Source organism: Sminthopsis crassicaudata, chromosome X (assembly GCF_048593235.1).
Source record: "Sminthopsis crassicaudata isolate SCR6 chromosome X, ASM4859323v1, whole genome shotgun sequence".
Classification (NCBI taxonomy): Eukaryota; Metazoa; Chordata; class Mammalia; order Dasyuromorphia; family Dasyuridae; genus Sminthopsis; species Sminthopsis crassicaudata.
Window position 1 is genome coordinate 42,347,270 of NC_133623.1, and position 10,450 is coordinate 42,357,719.

Sequence of the window (10,450 nt, forward strand, 5' to 3'; positions counted from 1 at the left end):
GTGGCAAACAATTGAAAATCAAAGGGTTGTCCATCAATTGGGGAATAGCTAAACAAGCTGTGGTATATAACTAAAATGGAATATTATTATTTTTTAACAGAACCAAGGGAATAATTTATTAGATTACAACAATAACATTGTAAAGATAAATAATTTTAAAGGCTTAGTAACTAATCAACAGAAAGACAAACCACAATTCCAGAACACCAACAATGAATCATGCTAACCACATACTGACGATGAAACAGTAGATTCAAGGAGCAGAATAAGACATATTTTTTTCAGAAGTGGACAATTTGAGATTAATAACACATATTTTTTTCCAGATATGGCAGGGTGAGACATGCTTAACTATATATTTTTAAGGGTTTTGTTTTGTTTTGTTTCCTCTAATAATGGTCAATGAGAAGGAAAGATTTTTTTATTTTATTTTATAAAATGGAATATTATTGTAGTATAAGAAATGATACAAAGGAATATTTCAGAAAAACCTGGAAAAGATTCACATGAACTGATGTATAATGAAATGACCAGAGTGAGGAGAATATATAGTAACAGCAATAATGTAATGATGAATTGTGAATGAATTAGCTATTCTCAGCAATACAAAATCCAAGATAATTCCAAAGTACCCATGTTGAAGTATACTATGTGTCTCCAAAGGAAAAAACTAATATTGATTGAATACAGACTGAAGCATGCTATTTTCTACTTCCTTTCTTCCATTGTTTTATTTTATTCTAGTTGTGTTGTACAAAATGAGGAAATGTTTTACATAATTGCACATGTATAGCCTATATCTGATGGCTTACCATCTCAGGAAGGAAGAGGGGAGGAAGAATGGAATTTGGAACTTAAAACTTTAAAGGAAAATATTTTAAAATTGTAAAAAATCTAATTATTAATAATCACTTCACTATATAAGAGATATTCTGAAAGTAAAATCAACAGGCCTTGGCAACAGATAGAAGGATGAGGCAAGGAGGTTAGGAGTTGATGATGACCCCTAGATAGGTTGCAAGCATTCAACTATCAAAGTGATCATTCTTTTTTTTTTTTCTTGCTCATGTTCTTTCCTTTCCCTTTTTTATTAAAGCTTTTTATTTTCAAAGTGTATGCACAGATAATTTTCAACATTTACCCTTGCAAAACCTTGTGTTCTAAATTTTTTTCTCCCTCCTTTCCCCTCCCCCACCTCCCCTAGGTGGCAAGTAATCCAATATATGTTAACCATATGCAATTCTTCAATACCTATTTCCACAATTATCATGCTGCACAAGAAAAATCAGATCAAAAAAAAAAAAAATGAGAAAGAAAACAAAATGCAAGCAAAACACAATAAAAAAAAGAAAGAAAAAAAAGACTATGTTGTGATCCACACTCAGTCCCCGCAGTCCTCTCTCTGGGTGCAGATGGTCCTCTTCACCACAAGACCATAGAAACTGACCTGAATCACATCGTTGCTGAAAAAAGCCACATCCATCAGAATCGATCTTCATCGTATAATCTTGCTATTGTTGTGTTCTCCTCTTGGTTCTCCTCACTTCATTCAGCTTCAGTTCATGCACGTCTCTCCAGGCCTCTCTGAAATCATCCTGCTGATCATTTCTTATGGAACAATAATATTTCATTTTTTCATATCCTATAACTTATTCAGCCATTCCCCAATTAATGGGCATCCACTGTTTCCAGTTCCTTTGCCACAAAGTGATCTTGCTAAACCACAAGTCAGACCATATCACTCCATCCCCACTTTCAATTAACTCCAATGGCTCCCTATTACTTTAAGGATCAAAACTGAAACTGATTTGGCTTTTAAAACTCCCTTCATATCCTGACCACTTCCTACTATTCCATTCTTTTTATATCTTATTCCCTTCTATGCATTCTATGAATCAATGACTCAGGGCTGCCTAATATTCTCTGAACACAACATTATTCTATTTTTTACCTTTGTGTATTTTCACTGGCTATCCCTCATGCCTGGAATGCTCTTTCTCCTCCCCTCTGTCTCTGAACTACCTAAAGTTTCCTTCCAATCTCAGCTCAAATCTCACCTTTCCCTAGAAGGCTCATTTGATCCTCTTAAATCTAGATGCCTTCCCTAAGGTTATCTCCAATTCATGAAGAATCCATTTTGTTTGTTTATAGTTGTCTGCACTGCATTCTCTCCAGTTAAAAAGTAGGAGCTCCTTGAGAACAAGTACTGGGTCTTCGCTTTTATTTGTATCTTGAGAATACTGCTTGGTGCCTTGGTCACATTGTAGGCACTTCATAAATACTGATCAACTCAGCTGGCAGAGATGTAAGGAAAACCATTCCAGACCTGGGAAACAGAATATGTAAAGCCAGAGAAATACTCAGATAGAGTTCTAAACAAATTCAGCATTTGGAATTTATCAGGGACTGGAAGAAAATTAAGGCTCTAACATCTTCTAACCTCTTTTAAACAAAAAGCATCGTCAAAATAGCAGTTTTAAAGTACCATTGAAAATGGCCCCCCAATAGCAGCTCTTTTTGTGGTAGTGAAAAATAATTAGAAAATGAGTAGATGCCCATCAGTTGGGGGATGGCTGAACAAGTGGTGATATATGAAGATAATGAACTATTAATGAACAAGCTGATTTGAGAAAGGCCTGGAAAGACTTACATGAACTGATGCTGAGTGAAACAAGCAGAACCAGAAACACATGGCACACAGTAAGAGCAAGAATGCATAATTATCAACTATGAGAGACTTGGTTCTTAGTGGCTCAGTGATCCATGGTGATTTCAATAGACTTTGGATAGAAAATGCCATCTGCATCCAGAAAAAGAACTAAAAAGACTGAATAGAAATTAACACATGCTATGTTCACTTTATTTTCCTGGTTTTTATTTTTATCTCTCCCGTGATTTTTCCCTTTTGCTTCTATTTTTCTCTCCCAACATGATTCATAAAGTAATGTGTATTAAAAGGAAATAAATTTACTAGGAAAACAAAAGAAACTGCCCCCTAAAATAGCTTTTTTTTTTTTTTTTTTTTTTGCAAATCCAGTATTACTAAAAGGTACAGAGAAACAGGCCCTCTTAGATACTGTACATGAAACTCACAAATCAGGAGCAACTCAACAGTAGGACAGGAATCACAAAATTTCTTGTACTTTTTAATTCCATGTTTTCCTGACTTGAATTTTGATCCCAAAAACATGAAAAAGAAAAGAGGACCTAGTTATACAAGAATATGCACAGCTTCTAATAGTAAAACCTTGGAAACTACCTATGTATGTCCAACAATTGGAGAATGTAGTAATACATTTTTAGCAAAGTGAAGTATAATGATATGTTGAGATACCATCCAAAAACAATCCCTGCAGTGAACCATGCAAGAACACCTAGAAAGCGTTTCTCTTTCCCCCAAAAGCCATTCTTCTACCTAACTTCTCTATTTTTTCTCAGATACTGATCTTATCACATCAGTTCACTTCAGAGTCATCCTCAGTTTGTCCCTCTGCTCCCAAATTTATGCACACACACACACACACACACACACACACACACACACACACACACACAAACTCTAAGCTTTTTGAATTTCCCTTCCCAACATGCATCCCTTTCTCTTCAGTCGCACAGTTAGCACTTCAGCTCAGGTCCTCTTCACCTTTCACCTGAACTATGGCAGTAGTCCTTAAGTTTATCTCATAGAATCATGAGGATCTCAGATTAAGAAGGTGATAAAGTTAGGAACGAGCACCAAATGGGGTTCAGTAGTAATTCACTTGTGAAGAATTGCACAATGGCTTTCACAAAAGGTACTTTTATTTATGAGAAGAGATTACAGATAAAATAAAGAGGTAAAATTGATGCCAAAAGTGGTAAATAAGAAACAGATTTGGGTGAACATATAGTTAGCAAAGAAAAGGGTTTTGGCAATTAACAATGGAAAAGGCAACAAGAGAAAGGAAATATGCCATGAGGTGGGAAGATGCCATTAATTGGCAGGCTAACCCCAGAGAGGAGTTTAGCACCCTAAAAGAGTTAGTTAGTTAATAAAAAGAAAGACATCTTGGGGGAGAGGGGAAGAGAAAGACACCCTTAGGCAAAACAACATGGCAGCTTAGCTGTAATAAGGATTTAGCAAAGATGGCATGGGCCATGGACAGATTTATAGGGGAAATTTAATCTCAGGGGGTTTAATGTGTCCTAACTTGGCTTTCTGGTTGGATACAGTAAGGTGGGATTTCCCAACATCTTCACAGGGGTGGGATTGTAAAACCGAGTTGATCAGTGCCCTTCCCTGCTTGCCTCAGGAGTATTATAATCTTATCAGTACTCCAAGGCCTTCTCTGCCAACCCCACCTAGTTACCCAGGACCTCATCCAAGGGAAATACCTGAAAAGAGTTTCTTCTTGAAGCTTCTCCCTCCAACATGGGGAAGCCCACCACCTCCCAAGTCAGCTCTTAAGCCTAAATCTACCCCTCTGAAACTTCCTCCTGTTGTTTCTGGTTTGCCCTTCTGGGGCTAAAGCAGAATGAATCTAATTCTTCTGGACCACTGGAGGGCTCCTCCTTCCAATACATACCTCTCCTGAGTCTCCTCCAGGCTAATATCCCCATTTCCTTCAACCAGTCCTTATATGATATGAAGTCAAGGCCTTTGATCAACCTCATTGCCCTCCTTTAAAAAATTCTTTCCAGCCTATCAAGCCCTTTCTCAAACTTTTGTACCTCAAAGTAACAACAGTAATCCAGAGATGATCTGACCAGGGCAAAGGAGAGAGGAACCATTACTTCCTCGTTTCTAGAAACAGCCCTTCTCTGAACACAAGGCTGCATTTGTTTTGGGAACTATTGCAGCCCTTTATAACTCCCACACTGTTTTCAACCAAACTGCCATAATCATGCCTCCTCTATCCTGTACTTGTGAAGTTGAGTTTTTGAAGCTGAGTAAGACTTTATCCCAAAATGGAAAGTGTTAAATGGCACATGGTCTGGCACGGATCCCAGAGACACTCCACCAGAGACTTCTCCCCAAGCAAACTTTTAACCATTAATCACTAATCTTTGAGTTTGGCCCTTCATCCAATTTCAAATCCACCTAATTATACTATCTAAGCCCCAGTTTCTTAAACTGTAGTTCATAACCACATAACTGAATGTGAGGATTGTGAAATTATAATTTATTATCAGTAAATGTTTGGTTTGTATTTCTATTTTATGTACCTATATGCCTGGAGTAACATAAAAATTTCTCAGGCAAAAAGGAGTATGGTTAGAAAAATTGTAAGAAACCCTGATTTCATCCATATCTTTTCATCTTTTCCATAAGAATATATATGAGATATTTTCTCAAACTAAGGTGGTAGCTGTGTGACTGAAGAGAAAGGGATGGATTTATCAGATGCTTTGCTAAAAATTGAAGCACACACCTACAACTTGCCCTTGCTCTTCTGGTTCACTAACATTGTCGAAAAAGGAATTAAGTTTAGTTTGGCATCTGCCTCCTTTTGTATTTGACTTTTTAAAAATTACTGAATGTTTAGTGATATCTTTTGCTTTTATATCACCTTCATTTATAGATAGATTATTCACATACAGAGAGAGAAAGAGAGAGAGAGAGGAGGGAGAAAAGCAATTCAGCAAAACTAACCAACATATCAACTCTCTGACAGTAGAGTTCCATCCCCATTCTATCCCAACTCAAGAACAACAACAACAACAAAAAAAAAAAAAAAAAAAATGGAGATGCATTTCCTCATCTCTCCTGCACTTATGCTTGGTAATTATAATCCAATAGACTTAATTCTGAGGTGCTCTGTACTGTTCATTTACATTGTACATGTGGTTTTCCTGGCTCTCCTTCTATAATTCTATCTATATTAGTTCACATAAGTCATCTTAGGCTTCTCTGAATTCTTCATATTCATCATTTCATATAGTACAATAAATACTATTCCATTATATTCATGTACCACAATTTATTTAGATATTCCATAATCGATGGTGAATCTCTCGTTTCTGGTTCTCTGCTACTACAAAAAGTGCTGCTATTAATATTCTGCTAGGAAAGTTAAGCATGGGACCTTTCTTACTGTATTGGATCTCCTTGGGGTAGGAATCTAGCAGAGGGATCTTTAGATCAAAGTGCATTTCAGGCACGAGCTGTTCTTGAGACAACCGTACCAGTTCTTCAGTTGTTTTCTTGGTGCTGTCTCGTTAAGCTGTTCTAGAATGGTCCTAAAAACTGAAGTCTTAGTGTAGTGTGTAGCTTTTGTTTTTTTCCTTTTTTTTTTTTTTTTTTTTAAATCAGAACAAGATTTCCCTTTCTCTGTTCCCATTATCTTTTTCTTTCCTGCTTTTATTCCTTTCTCCAATCCATTCTTCTTATGGCTGCTGTGCTTAACCCTAACCCTAATTCCTCAAGAACAAATCTAATCATGTCATTACCCTTCTCAAAAAGCCCTTGTGCCTCCTTCTTTCCTCTAGGATAAAATGTAATTCCTCCGGCATTACAACTCTGGTATCCATCTATCTTTCTGGGCCTTATCTTTGTTACTCTCCTCTGTATACTCTTAATTCCGGCCAAACCGGCTTCTTGGCTGCTCTTTGCAGGTGACTTTCCATCTCCTTCCCTCCATGTCCTTGTACAGACTGTCCCTCAGGAGATATGCTCCCCCCTCACCTCCCATGGAGGCTTAGGTCAGCCAAATGCCACTTGCTATAAGAGGCCTCTCCTGAGTTCTGTCTCCCTCCCTCTCCCACAGTACTTAGTCTTGTGCTATCTTTTTGTGCTGTTTCCTTGGGGAAAGTGAAGCTCCTTGGGAGGACCATTGTGGTTTTGGTTTCTCTTTGTCTCTCTAAAGCCAATAGAAGGCTTGTAACATAGCAGATACTTAATAAACCCTTGCCTAAATTGACTTCCGGGAAGGGATACAAAGTGAAATCTTATGTACTTTGCCTCCAACTGTTGTAATCAGGAGCTCTGAGGAGCTGCTCACAACTACCCATCTCCCAAACGGGTCTCAGGTCCTGGAACAAGGCAGGTCTTTAGGATTCCAGGGGGGCACTCTGGAAGAGCCAGAGGCAGTTCTTTTCTTTAAGTTTTTAATTTTCAAAACATATGCATAGTTTCCTTTTTTAAATTATTATAGCTTTTTATAGCTTGCAAAAACTTCTGTTTCAACTTTTCCCTTCCTTCCCCCCACCCCCTTCCCTCGATGGCAGGTAGTCCAATACATGTTAAATATAATATATATTATATTTATATTATATATAAAATATATTAATTATTATTAAATCAATAAATATTATTTAATACATTTAATATATAATATATATAATATAATATATTTAACATATATTAAAGGGGAAAAGTTGGAACAGAAGGAATTACCCATGCATATGTTTTGTATATAAAAAGCTATAATAAAAAATAAAAATAAAGTATATGTTAAATACAATATATGTATACATATTTATACAGTTATCTTGCTGCATAAGAAAGATCGGACCTAGAAAGGTTTAAAAAAAAAAAAAAACCTGAGAAGAAAAACAAAAAGCATAGTTTTCAACATTCACCCTTGCCAAACTTTGTGTTCTAAATTTTCTTCCCCTTCCCTTCTCTCCACCGCCTCTCTTAGAAGAGGTGCAATTCTTCTATACATATTTCCACAATCATGCTGCACAAGGAAAATCAGATCCAACAGGGAAAAAATGAGAAAGAAAACAAAAGGCAAAACAACAAAAAAGGTGAAAATACCATGATATTGTGATTCACACTCAGTCCCCACAATCCTCTCTCTGAGTATAGAGAGCCATGGCTCTCTCCATCACAAGCCAAGTGGAACTGGCCTGGAGGTGAATCTTTACTGCCTAAGCTAGAGCCCCCACTGGTGTGCTTCCCCCTTAAAATGATCAGTTAAGAATAATTTTAGTCATCTAGTGTTAAGTAGCTTTTAGAAAGAATATTTTGGGGGCAGCAGATGGTATTGCAGTGGATAGAGCACCACCACTGGAATCAGGAGGACCTAAATTCAAATCTAATCTCAGACACTTAACACTTACTAGCTGTGTAATCATGGGCAAGTAATTTAATCTCAATTGCCTGACCAAAAAAATATTTGTTAAGAAGATATAATGGGGCAGCTAGGTGGCGCAGTGGATAGAGCACCAGCCTTGAATTCAGGAGGACCCGAGTTCAAATGTGGTCTCAGACACTTAACACTTCCTAGCTGTGTGACCCTGGGCAAGTCACTTAACCCCAGCCTCAGGGAATAAAAAAAAAAAAAAAGAAGATATAATAAGAGCAGTTGTACAAACATCTAAGATGTATCTCCCCTAAAAGTCTGTAAATACTTCTTCATCAATTCTTTTCCAAGTTCACAAACTTATTGGAAATCCATTCCTCCTATTTGTGGGCTATTCAGGAAGTTCTACCTAAGCATGGTCTAATTTCCTTACTAGATTCCTTGTGGAGCCAGCAAAATCTGACATTAGTTCCCATTGCCATTGCTGTCAGCTCTTCTGGGAACACAAATGGAAAGATCCAAATCCTCCAAATGCTCTGAACCTCATAAGATCCTCCTTTGACCAAAGGAGAGTGAGACAGAAGTCTAGAGCCAAAGTCTAGACCCCTGTTGCTTATACCACTTCTGGAATGGCTCAGGTTCTAAACTAGCTTGATAATTTAGAGACAGCCCTTGGCATATGATGAAATTTTTCTTGGCCCCTTTTTTCAGTACAATAGTACAACAAACAAGTACTTTCAAAGCAAGTTCTACTTTTAACATTGATTTAACTGGGATTGAATTTGATAGATTAAGCATTTTAATACCCAGTTCAAGGTATTAAGGAATAAAACCTAAATTAAGGAATAACTAGATTGAATAAATCAAAAGACCTCCACATGGATGTATATATAAGACAGGAAACAAAGCCAGAGACACTGGAATTTCTGACAAATCTGAAAGATCTGAAAGGAGATTCAGAAGATTTTTTTTTTTTTGACTTGCTTCATGAATTCTATCTTGTTAAATCTTGGGAGTTTCGTGGAAGATTTTACCCATTATTTTGTATGTTTGATTTTTTTTTTTTTTTAATGAGAGTTATCCATCATCATATAATACTAAAAAATCAAACTTTTTAAAAACTAGGCTCTGCATTTTGCCCAGGCTGGAAGTGCAGGAGCTATTCACTGAGTGGTCAAATGAGTGATTGGCACAGCTGGACTCCTGTTCTGAGCTGGACTCCTCAGGAGACCTGTTGAGTCCCCAGGATCTGGGCTAAGCCTGGGTCCTCTTCCTTCCCCGAGGGCTCAGGATATAAGGCACTGCACACACTGGATTGACTTAGCTCATTAATTACAGTTTAGATCAATCATCCCTTTTAGCTGGGATTGCAGATATTTGCCACCATTCCTGATTATACTTTTTTTTTTTTTTTCCCTAAGGGAAAAGGCAGGATAAGAAAAGGGAAGCACAAGTACTCTGTTTTGTATAGAAAGCAAAGTACAAGAAGGGGGGTAGTATGCTATACATCTGGAAAATTAGGTTAGAACAAGATTGCAGAACCACCTTAAATCCCAGGCTTTTGTTCTATTAGAATGCCTTGAACAGAGTCAGACTTCTTGTTACTTTAACTGAATTCTTTTATTTGATGAATAATGAGGAATCTCTTCAAAGTTTCTGAGAGGATCATCTTGTTAATTAGGCCAGTGAATTCACTAGTAAAATCACCCTGGCAGTGGTTTAAAGGATGGTTGAGGGAAGGGAGAGACTGGAGGCAGGGAGACCTGTTAGACCTCTATTCCAATTGGCTGGGCCAGAGTCCATGGAAATATGATGATAGGGAGAGTGGGAAGAAAAGTTCCAATGGGGAAGAGATTGTAGGAACAGAATCAACAGAATATGGCAACTGATTCAATCAGGGACTGAGGGAAAAGGGAGATTGAAACAGTACTCTTGATGAGGACCTGGTGTGATGGGATGAAGTCTAGTTTTCAGGGCTCCCAATATGGGAACCAAAAATATGATGAGGCTTAGGTTTTGGGGTTCCCTTTAGTACGGAATGAAATGATAAGGTCTAGATTTAGGGAACCAAAATGAGATTAGGGTTTCTGGTGATCAGAGAGTTAAATGATAAGGTCTAGTGGCAGGTTCGGGGTTCAGGGAACCAAATGGAGAGGTTTGGCTCCCCTGTACCTCCTTGGGATTCGGGTAGGGAGTTTTGGGGAACCCCCTTCTGGTGGCACAGAGATTCTCTGTAAAGGAATTTACAAACCCGAAAACCTAGATTGATAAAAGAGGTTTATTATGGGGATTGGGAAGTAAGGTTAGAAATCCTGACACAGTCATAAGGTCTTGTTAGGGAAATAGGTGAGGATAAAGAGAGGGTGGCACAGGAAAAGAATATTATCCAGTGGGCAGAAGCTTCCTTGGCATAGCATGGCACGTTTAGAACCTCTGCAAAG